Source organism: Dromiciops gliroides, chromosome 4, assembly GCF_019393635.1.
Source record: "Dromiciops gliroides isolate mDroGli1 chromosome 4, mDroGli1.pri, whole genome shotgun sequence".
Taxonomy (NCBI): Eukaryota; Metazoa; Chordata; class Mammalia; order Microbiotheria; family Microbiotheriidae; genus Dromiciops; species Dromiciops gliroides.
The window spans coordinates 493,161,716-493,171,550 of NC_057864.1; the positions used below are offsets into that span (position 1 = coordinate 493,161,716).

Below are 9,835 nucleotides of genomic sequence, written 5' to 3' on the forward strand. Positions count from 1 at the left end.
CCTTCCCTCTGCTCACCCCTGTCATTCCTGCCCATCTTCCAAAATCCAGTGGGGGTGCTTCATTCCCCAAGAAATGTCCCTAAGGGCCCTACTTGGTGGCTACCTTCTCAACTTTGGCTTCCCATACTGTTTTGTTTGGCTCGTAGGAACTCTGTGTGTGTTATCGGTATCGGCACAGGCATCTTACGCCCTAATCAACAGCTCCACTAAAAGCACAAGAGAGTGCCAGAAGTCAGGGAGATTCAACTTCATGAGTTCAAATCTGACCTCAGACAGACTAGTGGTGTGACCCTGGGCAAGTCACTTCACCCTGCTGGCCTCAGTTTGCTCATCTGTAAAACAGGCTGGAGAAGGAAATGGCCGACCAGGCCAGCACCTCTGCCAAGAAAACCCCAAGTGAGTCACACGACTGAAACAAGTGAACGACAAGAACATCACAGACTCCACAAAGCCAGGTCCTTTCTTTGGCTAAATGTATGTGCCCCACCCCCCCCCATCCTTAATAATTGGACGGTGTTTAATAACAAAGGCGGGGGAGACGTCACAGGCTCTGCCTAAGCCAGTTCTAGCCATGCTCAAGTTTTCTCCCCAGCTGGAAGCCCATGCCACTGCACCCCCTTCCAGCTCTGGAGTGACGACACTGTTGCTGCTCCTCATAAGGGCACGCACTTGTGTGTGTGCGTGTAGCTTCCTTCGGTCCCACTGACCAAAGGAGAACAGCCCTCTCCCAGGCCACCACTCACTCCCCAACATCTCCATGAGCCTCCTGAGGGCAGGGAATGTCTCTGCCCACGGATTTCCACCCCTGCCCCCAGGTCAGCCCAGGGGTTGGCACACAGTAAACGCTTAATCAATGGGTTTGCTTTCATTCGGCCATCCTTCTAGAGAAGGCAGGGCTAGGAAGCGCCCTCTAGCAAGGCAGATCAGCATGGATGCTACAGCCTAGCATCTTGGGGGGTTGCCTTGGGTTACAGAAGAAGAAATCAATCAACCCCAGGTCTTTGTGTCTTGAAGACTGCTCTCTCCAGCCCATCCGCTGTTACACTAGTAACAGTAAATGTCTCCTCGGCTAGACATTTCATTTCATTGTAACAACTCCCATCCTCAGAGTTCTTTCAGGTTTCCAAGCCCTTCCGTCCTCCCCTCTCCCCAGAGGGAGGTGGGATCACTGGCCCCTCTCTCAGAAGCAGCTCCAGATTCCTGTCTTCCCTCATCCTACACGTTTGCTATTCTAGCATCATCTTAACTGAAAAGTCCTGACACATCCACCACCTATGTATGCATCAGTCTGACTATAAACCTGCAGGTGCTTCCTAGAGATGAGGGCTCCAGGACCAATGTGAAGCATCCAGGAGCACAACAGAAATCAACTGAATAAGAAGCAGACAGGAGCTGCCTCCCCTGCATCCCCCAGGGGCTTCCGAGAACACTCTCTAGCCCCAGCATGAAACCAAGAGAGGAGTCTGTGCCCAGAACATGCTGTCACCCTCTCCAATGGCTGTGGGCAAGCAGAGGAGGGACATGGACAATTCAACAGAGACCCTCAAAGCTTTTATTTTCTCATAGCCAGAAAGAAGACAAGGAGGGAGCAGCTAGGTGGTGCAGTGGATAAAGCACCAGCCCTGGATTCAGGGGGACCTGAGTTCAAATTTAGCCTCAGACACTTGACACTTACTAGCTGTGTGACCCTGAACAAGTCACTTAACCCCAATTGCCTTACCAAAAAAAAAATTATAAGTTAGTAAAAAGAGAGCAAATGAAAAAATAAAAATAAAACAAAAAAAGAGAGAGCACGGGGGGGGGGGGGGCAGCTAGGTAGTACAGTGGATAAAGCACCAGCCCTGGATTCAGGAGGACCTGAGTTCAAATCCAGCCTCAGACACTTAACCCTCACTGCCCCACAGAAAAGAAGGAAGGAAGGAAGGAAGGAAGGAAGGAAGGAAGGAAGGAAGGAAGGAAGGAAGGAAGGAAGGAAGGAAGGAAGGAAGGAAGGAAGGAAGAAAGAAAGAAAGAAAGAAAGAAAGAAAGAAAGAAAGAAAGAAAGAAAGAAAGAAAGAAAGAAAGAAAGAAAGAAAGAAAGAAAGAAAGAAGTTAAGAAAGAAAGAAAGAAAGAAGTTAAGAAATCAAGAAAGAAAGAAATCTAGCCACAAACCCCAAGATATCTTGCAAGGTTTCAAGAAGACAAGGAGACCAGTGGAAAAAATCATCCCATGGGTCCTTCAGGAGATTGAATGAACCGTGTGCAATTTCTGTGCAGTTTCTGATTCCCTGGCACAAGAGAAAAAAAGATGGGACTCCATTCGGGAAGTCCTACAGCCACATGAAGGTAGTGAGCTCACCGTTACTAGAAGTATTTGAGCAGAGAGTGGATGGCCCGGTCTCTGGGGCATTGTAGAAGGGATCACAAATCCAGTGAGAGACTGGGACTAGATGATTACCGCTGGGAGAACAGTGCCCCAGAGACTCCATCCCAACGAAGAGACTCTAAAGGCCACAGAATCCAATCCCTTCCTTTGACATATGAAGACACGAAGGCTAAGAGAGGTCAGAAAAGTGTCTCACAAGGAGCCAATTAAGGATTTGAACCCAGACCCAGGCCTCAGGACATGCTGCCTCAGCTTTGCATCTCCCCTCTAGGATGTCAGTGTGAAGCTGCACCCTACCTGAAAGCAGGCTCTCTGTTTGCTCTTCTCTGTATTCCCAGCACCTGACACACAGTAGGCACTTAATAAATGCTTGCTGACTGACTGACATTTCTTGAAGAAAGCACAGAAGTGAAAAGGAAACACTTCTGGAAACTTACTGAAAAGGTCAACAGCTTGCTCCTGGTTCTTCCCTTGGCCAGCAGACCCAGGCCCCCAGAAACGCTCTAGAACAGGGAATACCCAGCACCCTAAAGACACCAGGTGAGAGCCTCTGCCCCTTCTCAGGTGGGCCTCACCATCGATGAGCCTCAGTTTTCCCCTCCATCAAAGGAGGGAGTTGGCTTAGATGGTGTCTGTGACCCCATGACCCCACTCCATAGGCCAAGCAACCTGGGAGCTCACAGTTTGGTGTTGCCCCGTTACCAGCCTGTGCCAGGGCTGCCCCCACTTTGCTTCTCGACTGGAGAAGATGCAAGAGCCATGTGGAGCAGAAGACAGGGACACCCTCCCTGGCCAACCAGAAGACAAATGACTATCGAGTCAGGGGCCTGGCTTCCGATCTCTGGTCTGCATCTGGCCTTGGCTAAGTCTCCTCCCTCCCCTGGGCCTTGGGACAATGGGGAGGTTGGACCAGACGGTCCCTTGTGGGGCTGGCTTCATGCACAGCACCTTGCCTGTCTGTGCCTCTTTCTCTCTGTGTCACAGGAGGCTGGGCAATAGTTGGTACTTAACAAATGCTGACTGGTGCCAGCTCTCAGTGTCTGCTCTTCCCAGAGGGCTGCCTGATGGGACAGGTCCAAAGTGAGCCAGCGGGCCACATCCACACGGATGCTGGACCAGAGACTTCAGGAGGAAGCTGGAGCTCGAAGGGGCTTCGTAGGGTCAGAGGATCGCAGCTGGGGGGTCTGTGCAGTGCTTCAGAGCAGACACAGACATCAGGGGCTGGGGCAAGATTCGAACCCAGGTCTTCCTGACTCTAGCTCCTGCAACCTCTTCACTTTACAGGGAAAGAAACTGAGGCCCAAGACGGCGGTATTTGCGTGCAGCTTCATGAACCACTATGTTCCTTGGGGCAGCTTTCTGGGGATGAGGGTCCAGCCGTTTTCAATAGAAAACAACCCGGATGGCTTCTACATGGGCGACAACATGTTTCTTCTGTTGTGGAAATTAAGACAGCCCCGAATCTCATTTCCTTCTGCACCCACCCCCGAGCATCAAAGGGTTTTCATTGAAACCTCCCAACCACGAAGCGAAAACCCAAGAGGCCCCGTCAAAAACAGGCTGGATGGCAAAGGTAAAGGGCACGGAAGCCTAAACTGCGGGACTGCTGCCGGCTTGGCGTCTGCCCTGATGCCCAGCCCACTCCCAGGCCAAGAGCCAGCAGCCTTCCCTCCCCTGGAAGCAGCCCCCCTCCGGAGGGGGGTCCAGGGCCATGTGTTCCCCATCCCAACCCAGAATTCCCTGCTGCTGCAGAGACTTTGCTGGAGTTTCTGGCCTCCGGACGCCTCTGAGGAGCATGACATTTTTAGGCTGTGCTCAGCAGAGCTGTTCTCCTGCTGACCGTACAAAATGCTCTCCTGCTCGGGCATGTTGGGCCACATCTGCTGTGGGCTCCTGGCCGGGGCCTTCCATCCTCCACCAGAGCACACTCTGGCCTGCCTCAGCTGGCTTTTCACCTGGCTCGAGAAGGAAGGCCTGCTAGGCCGGGCTGCTGGCCTGGATCTCGGCATCCAGAATCTCCCCTCCAATGGAGAGCCAGGATGGCCCTTGGATGGCACTCAGTCCAGGCCCTTTACTTGGGAACCCCTCGAGCAAGGTAGCAACGGCAGAGCCACCAAGGGAAGCCAGACCCTTCACCCCAAGTCTCCCTCCTGGCTCAGCGGTGCTCACTTTGGGGAAGGGAGTTGATCTTTAAAACAAAAGCCTAGAACACAGATCCAAGTCTTTAAAAAAAATCTAAGGCATGAAAAGCCTTCCTTCCCTCCCACACATCTCTGAGCTCTCGTTGCCACCAATTCAAGGGAGGGATGTTATGCATGGGATGCACCACAGAACTTTCAGAAAGTATAATAAAGAAGAAAAATGGAGGGAGACCTCAATGTTCCTTTGGGGGGGAGGCTCTGGTGCCCGGGAGCAGAAGAGAAAGGCCTCCTTACATCTCCAGCCTCCCCCCAAATCTACAACTGCCAAAAGTTCTGACTGGGTGGCATTCTGCATTTCCAATTATAATCGAGTAAACGTGTTGCCATGGCTACCACAAAATGCTGCCATAACTTTTGTTGCCTCCTAATTGCCGCAGTGACTATTTGCACACATGCAGCTGAGTTTTCTTCATTCCATCCCACACCCCCCCCCCCCGCACCCCCCCCCTTAAGTTTGAGGCTCAGAAACCACAACAGCAGCTTTGAATCCAAAGCCCCGAAAATAAGGCCCGGAATTAGCAAAAACAATTAAAACTCCAGGCTGGCAAGAGCCTGGGCCCGATCCTGTTACAAAAGGGGGTGGGGGAGGCCAGGCAGCAGCCACTCCTGAACCGGCTGGCGGGCAGGCTGGCGGGCGGGCCGGCTCGCTTGTTTACTTCGGCTGGGCTCTCCGATGCTTTCCGGGGCCTCAGGGTCCCAGCAGAGAGGCCACCAGAGCCGGAGCCCCGAGCAGTGGCCCCCACTGCTGATAGTGACAGGGACCCACTCCCTACCTAGAAGCAGCAGGCATTTTTTTCACTAGGCAATTAGGTTGGTCTCTGTAGTCATGCAATTAAGATTTAGTTAAGAAAGTCATTAGTTTAAAATAACTTAAGTTTAATTTCTACAAAGCTTTATTTGAAAATTGTGTCACAGCAGGTCAATTTCCAGCCACCCAATAAAGGGAACCTTCCTAATCAGCGAGACCAGTTATTAGAAATTGTTGATGGGCCTTCTTTGCGAGGCAGGCCCTTCTAGGGCACAGGGAAGGTCTCCGGCTATTACAGTGGCCAATCAGTCTGTGTACAGAGGAAATAAAAGATAAGTTGCCTCTAATTTCAGGTTGTGTTTTTGCAATGCCAGAGGAGTTCAGATAATATAATCTGAGCCAGCAACATAACTGGGCTGAGAAAACCAGGCAGAATGAAAGCCACCCAGGCCTGCTAGGCAACCCAACCCTCCTTCCTTGCTGGGATGAATCCTGGGCAATTCGGTGGAGCTGGGCTGCATCAGGACCTCTAGCTCCTGGCTGGCTGACCTAGCGCCCCACTTGGAGGCCTCAGTTTCCCAGCTGTACCATCTCCATACCCCCTGCAACTGCATCCCAGGAGCCCCCAAGGCCTGCCTTCCCCCAGATTCTGGGCCCTGGCACGGGGATGGATTCCGCTGCAAAGACTTCAGCCAGCCCTAGCTCCTTTTTTCCATTCCAACAAAATTAAGCCTCAAAACTGCAATTTCTTATTGTGGGTTTAGCTCCCCTCCCCAGCGGCACCCCCAAGCCACATCAAAGCCCTTAACTCTGCACCCCCAGGGGGGTCCCCACAGCTCAGCCGTCCCCAAGAGGCAGCCAGAATCAGGAAGGATGGGTCAGCCTTCCCGAGAAGTCTCTCTCCAGCCAGACGCTTACTCCTCTGCAGTCTGGGGCAAGGCGAGAGCGGCAAGGCCTCCCCGTTTGCAACCTCCTTCCTCAGTGCCCCCCCCAACACATACGCATACATACACACATACACACACACACACACACACACACACACACACACACACACACACACACACACGCCAAACCAAACCGGTTTGGGGAGCCCACGCCAGGCAGCCGGTTACCTATCTCTGTCCTCAATCTGCCCAAAGCTTCAGGCTTGGGCTCAGCAACCTCACAGACCCCCCAACTCCCAAGCGCGACGAGAGGGGACAGGCTGGCGGAGGGTAGGGGTCTCCCCAAACCACGGCTGGTACCAGGCAGGGGCTGGGATCAGCAATCCCGGCCAGGGTGGGGGCTTGACGGGAGAATTGCTCATTTAATTGTAAAATTGCTCTGCTCTAAGCACAGCGGGGAGGCGGGCTGGGGGAGGGGGACTGGGGGCGCCCCCTCTCCTGGCAGGATGCTCTCCAACCTGCTGGCGCAGCAGCAGCACCAGGAAGAGGGCCGGCCCGGGCAGGGCGATGGGGGGCTGGGGGGGGGGGGAGGCACTGCAGGGCTGGGAGTGAGCAGCCCGAGTCATCGCAGGAACCCCAAGAAGACAAGGAAATGGTGGGGAGCCGGGGGTGTGGGGGAGATGACAAGCTCGGAGGAAGGGACTAAGGGGCGCAGGTCTGGGGGAGGGGACAGGGGGATGACAAGTGGGGGGAGAGGAACAGAAGGACCCGCGGCGGGGGGGAGGGGGATAAGGGGGTCTCGGTCTGGAGAAGGAGGGCGCAGGAAACCGGGGGCGCTGGGAGGGGCCTCGGGGCATTAGGGAGTGGGGTGTCTCTGCCCCGGGCCGGGCTGTGTGTGTCTGTCTGTCTCCGTCCGTCTGTCTGTCTGTCTCGGGGAAGGGACGGCAGCGCGGGGCCCGGCCCGACGTGGGCACGGGGCGGAGGCGGACAATGGCCCGGGCGGCTGCCCTGCACTTACCGGGGCGGACTCCGGGGCGGCGGCCGCGGCTCTGGCATCGCCTCCCTCTGGGGCCGCATCTCCCCGGGCGGGCCGGGCCCGGGGCGGCGCTCGGAGCGGCGGCGGCGGCGGCGGCGGCGGCTCCGGGCTCCGGGCTTGGAGCAGGCCGGGCCGGGCTGCGGAGGCGGCGGCGGAGCTGGGACGCTCGGGCACTGGCTCGCTCCCCACCACGGCGGCGACGGCGGCCCCACAACCTCCCTCCTCATTCACAAAAAATTGACCCACGTTGAACCAGGAGGCTCGGGCCCCCCCCCACCACGCCGCGCGCCCATAGGCCACCGGGGCTGTCCATCAGCGGCCAGGGCCCTGCCCCCGCCGCCCGCAGCCCGTCGCTTATTGGTCTGTCTGGGCTTGCGTCACCTCCCCCTCGCCGCCCCTCCCTCCGCCCGGACTCCTAAGGAAGCGCTCGTCAATTACGGTTCGGCCCCGCCCCTCCAAGGGCACCTCTCCGCCCTCCGATTGGTCCAGTCAGGGAAGCGGGGCACCGCCCAGGTCGCTCCCGCCCCTCTCCCGAAAGCCAAAGGACCCGACGCGAAGACGGAGCGCCGGCGAGCTCCGCCCCTTAGAGGCACGTCTGGAAGTCGATTGGCTACGGCGGCTGCCCGTCGGGAACACGGCGCTCTAGCCCCACCTCCTAGCGCCGACCCGCGGATCCAGGATGAGGGGGCGCGCGCGCGCAGGACGAAGGGGAAAAGCGGGAGAGGGCACGTCGGGCCAAGCCTCGAAACTGGACCCACACCCGACGCGGGGGCAGGGGGCGGGGTGAAGGGGCCCCGCGGGCCCGGAGCTCAAGCTCTGAGAAACCGTTAAACCGGCCGTGGCCGCCATCTTGGGGCAGGGCCTGAGGGTCACGTGGCTCGGCCATGCGCGCGAGCGCCCCCCCCCCCACGTGCGTTGAGGGGGGTAAGGGAAGTCGGGCGAGCAAGGGGACGGGTGCTGCTCTGTGCGCAAGCGTGGCCCGGCCTTGGGGCTCAAGAGCGCCCCCTCCTGGGCCGGCCTTGCGCCCCCCCCAGCCCCGCCTCCTCGCTCAGCTGTTACTGCCCAGGCCCAGAAAGCGTGTTGGGCTTGGCCGAGGTCACGCAGCCCCGCAGGGGGCCAGAATCCTCGAAGCCTGCGGAGCCCCGGAGCCCCGGCGTGACCTGCGCCCCGAGGATTTTAGGGCCCATCTATTCCAAACCTCCAGGGAGCTAGAGGGAACAAGACTCGACGGGCGCTGAGGCTTTGAGTGACCTGGAGAGTGTCCAGCCTCACCCCCAGGTTTAACGGGTGGCGGCGGGGAGTCCCCCAGAGAGGGAAAGGGACTTGCCCAAGGTCACACTGCGCAGTCCCAGCCCGTCAGAAAGCATTGCGTAGGCTCCAGGAGGAGGCAGCAGGCATTAATTAAGCACCTGCTGTGTGTGGTGCAGAGTCAAAGCCCCTGGGCAGCCCCTGCCCCTGGGAGCTCTCAGTCCAATGAAGCCCGGGTCTGGGAGATGCTATGGGGGAGGGGGGAGATGAAGGGGCCAAAGAGGATCCATGGCCATCAGGGCTGAAGCAAGTGGAGCCACACCCAGAGGTAGCCCCGGGGAAATACGTGTACTTGGACCCCATCACCAATCGACCCATGATCGATCGATCGATTAGGCCGGGCTCCTCTGGGGAGGGAGCCGTCCTCCAACATCCTCCGGTACTCGTACCCGGATGGCCGGAAAAGGATGAGGCTGGTCCTGCCTGGCCCCGAGAGCAGAATCGGGACCCACTCCAGCCATCGTTAGGCCGGAGAGTTCTCCTGAGAGCCAGGCATTGTTAGAGGAAGCCAAGAAACATCCATTAGCCTCCCCCTGGGTGCCAGGAGCCCTGCCTTCAAGCAGCTTACAGTCGGCCGAAGGGAAAGGGTCTCCTGGGAAGAGGAGCTCGGGAGAGGCAAAGGCGTCCTTAGCCCCCTCCCGACGGAAAATGCCGGTCTAGTTTCTGCGTAATGAATTCCCATTCCCCGTCATTGCCGTGATAACCACCCCACCTACCCAGTAACGGTACCGGTACCGGTATGTGCCCTTTTCACAACCAGCCTTACTACGGATTGGGAAACTGAGTCACCAAGCAGGGAAATGAATAGTCCAGGGTCACACAGCAAGGCAATGAAAGCTGAGCTTCAAATCAGGGTCTGGATTCAAAATCCAGCACTCTTTCCAGAGCTTCTGCCCTGGGCTTACGGATCTTTTCAGTGCCTTGGGGAGCACCCTGGTGCTCTCTTACAAGTCAGATCTGAGGCCCAGCAGGAAGTCCCCCCACGAGCTACCCCCCCCCAGTCTAACTCTGGTGTGCCCCACAGGATCCTTCCCGCTCCTGGGCTAACCCTCACCCTAAGGTGAAGCTGGCACTGAAGAAAATCAGACTTCCACACTGGGGCCCTCCCAGCCTCCCCTGGGTAAAAGACTTTCACCCCAAGTGTTCCTCACAGAATTGTGGTAGGAAACTATGGCCCAAGAAAGGGATGTGACTTGTCCAAGGCCAGGACTTGAACCCAGGTCCTCAGCCTTCCTAAGCCGGTGTTCCTTCCACCTTGCCACAGTCAGTTAGACTGAAACCATCCAAGG

The 9,835-nt window shown here is 57.1% G+C and overlaps 1 protein-coding gene across 1 annotated transcript in view; it reads right to left on the reverse strand.

The window, feature by feature from the left end:
• HDAC4 (histone deacetylase 4) overlaps positions 1-7,427 on the reverse strand; it is a 236,364-nt gene extending 228,937 nt beyond the window's left edge. The window contains exon 1 of the mRNA XM_044001859.1: positions 7,221-7,427. The gene's annotated coding sequence lies outside the window, so the exon portion shown is untranslated. The remainder of the gene's footprint in view (positions 1-7,220) is intronic.
• Positions 7,428-9,835: the final 2,408 nt, after the last annotated feature.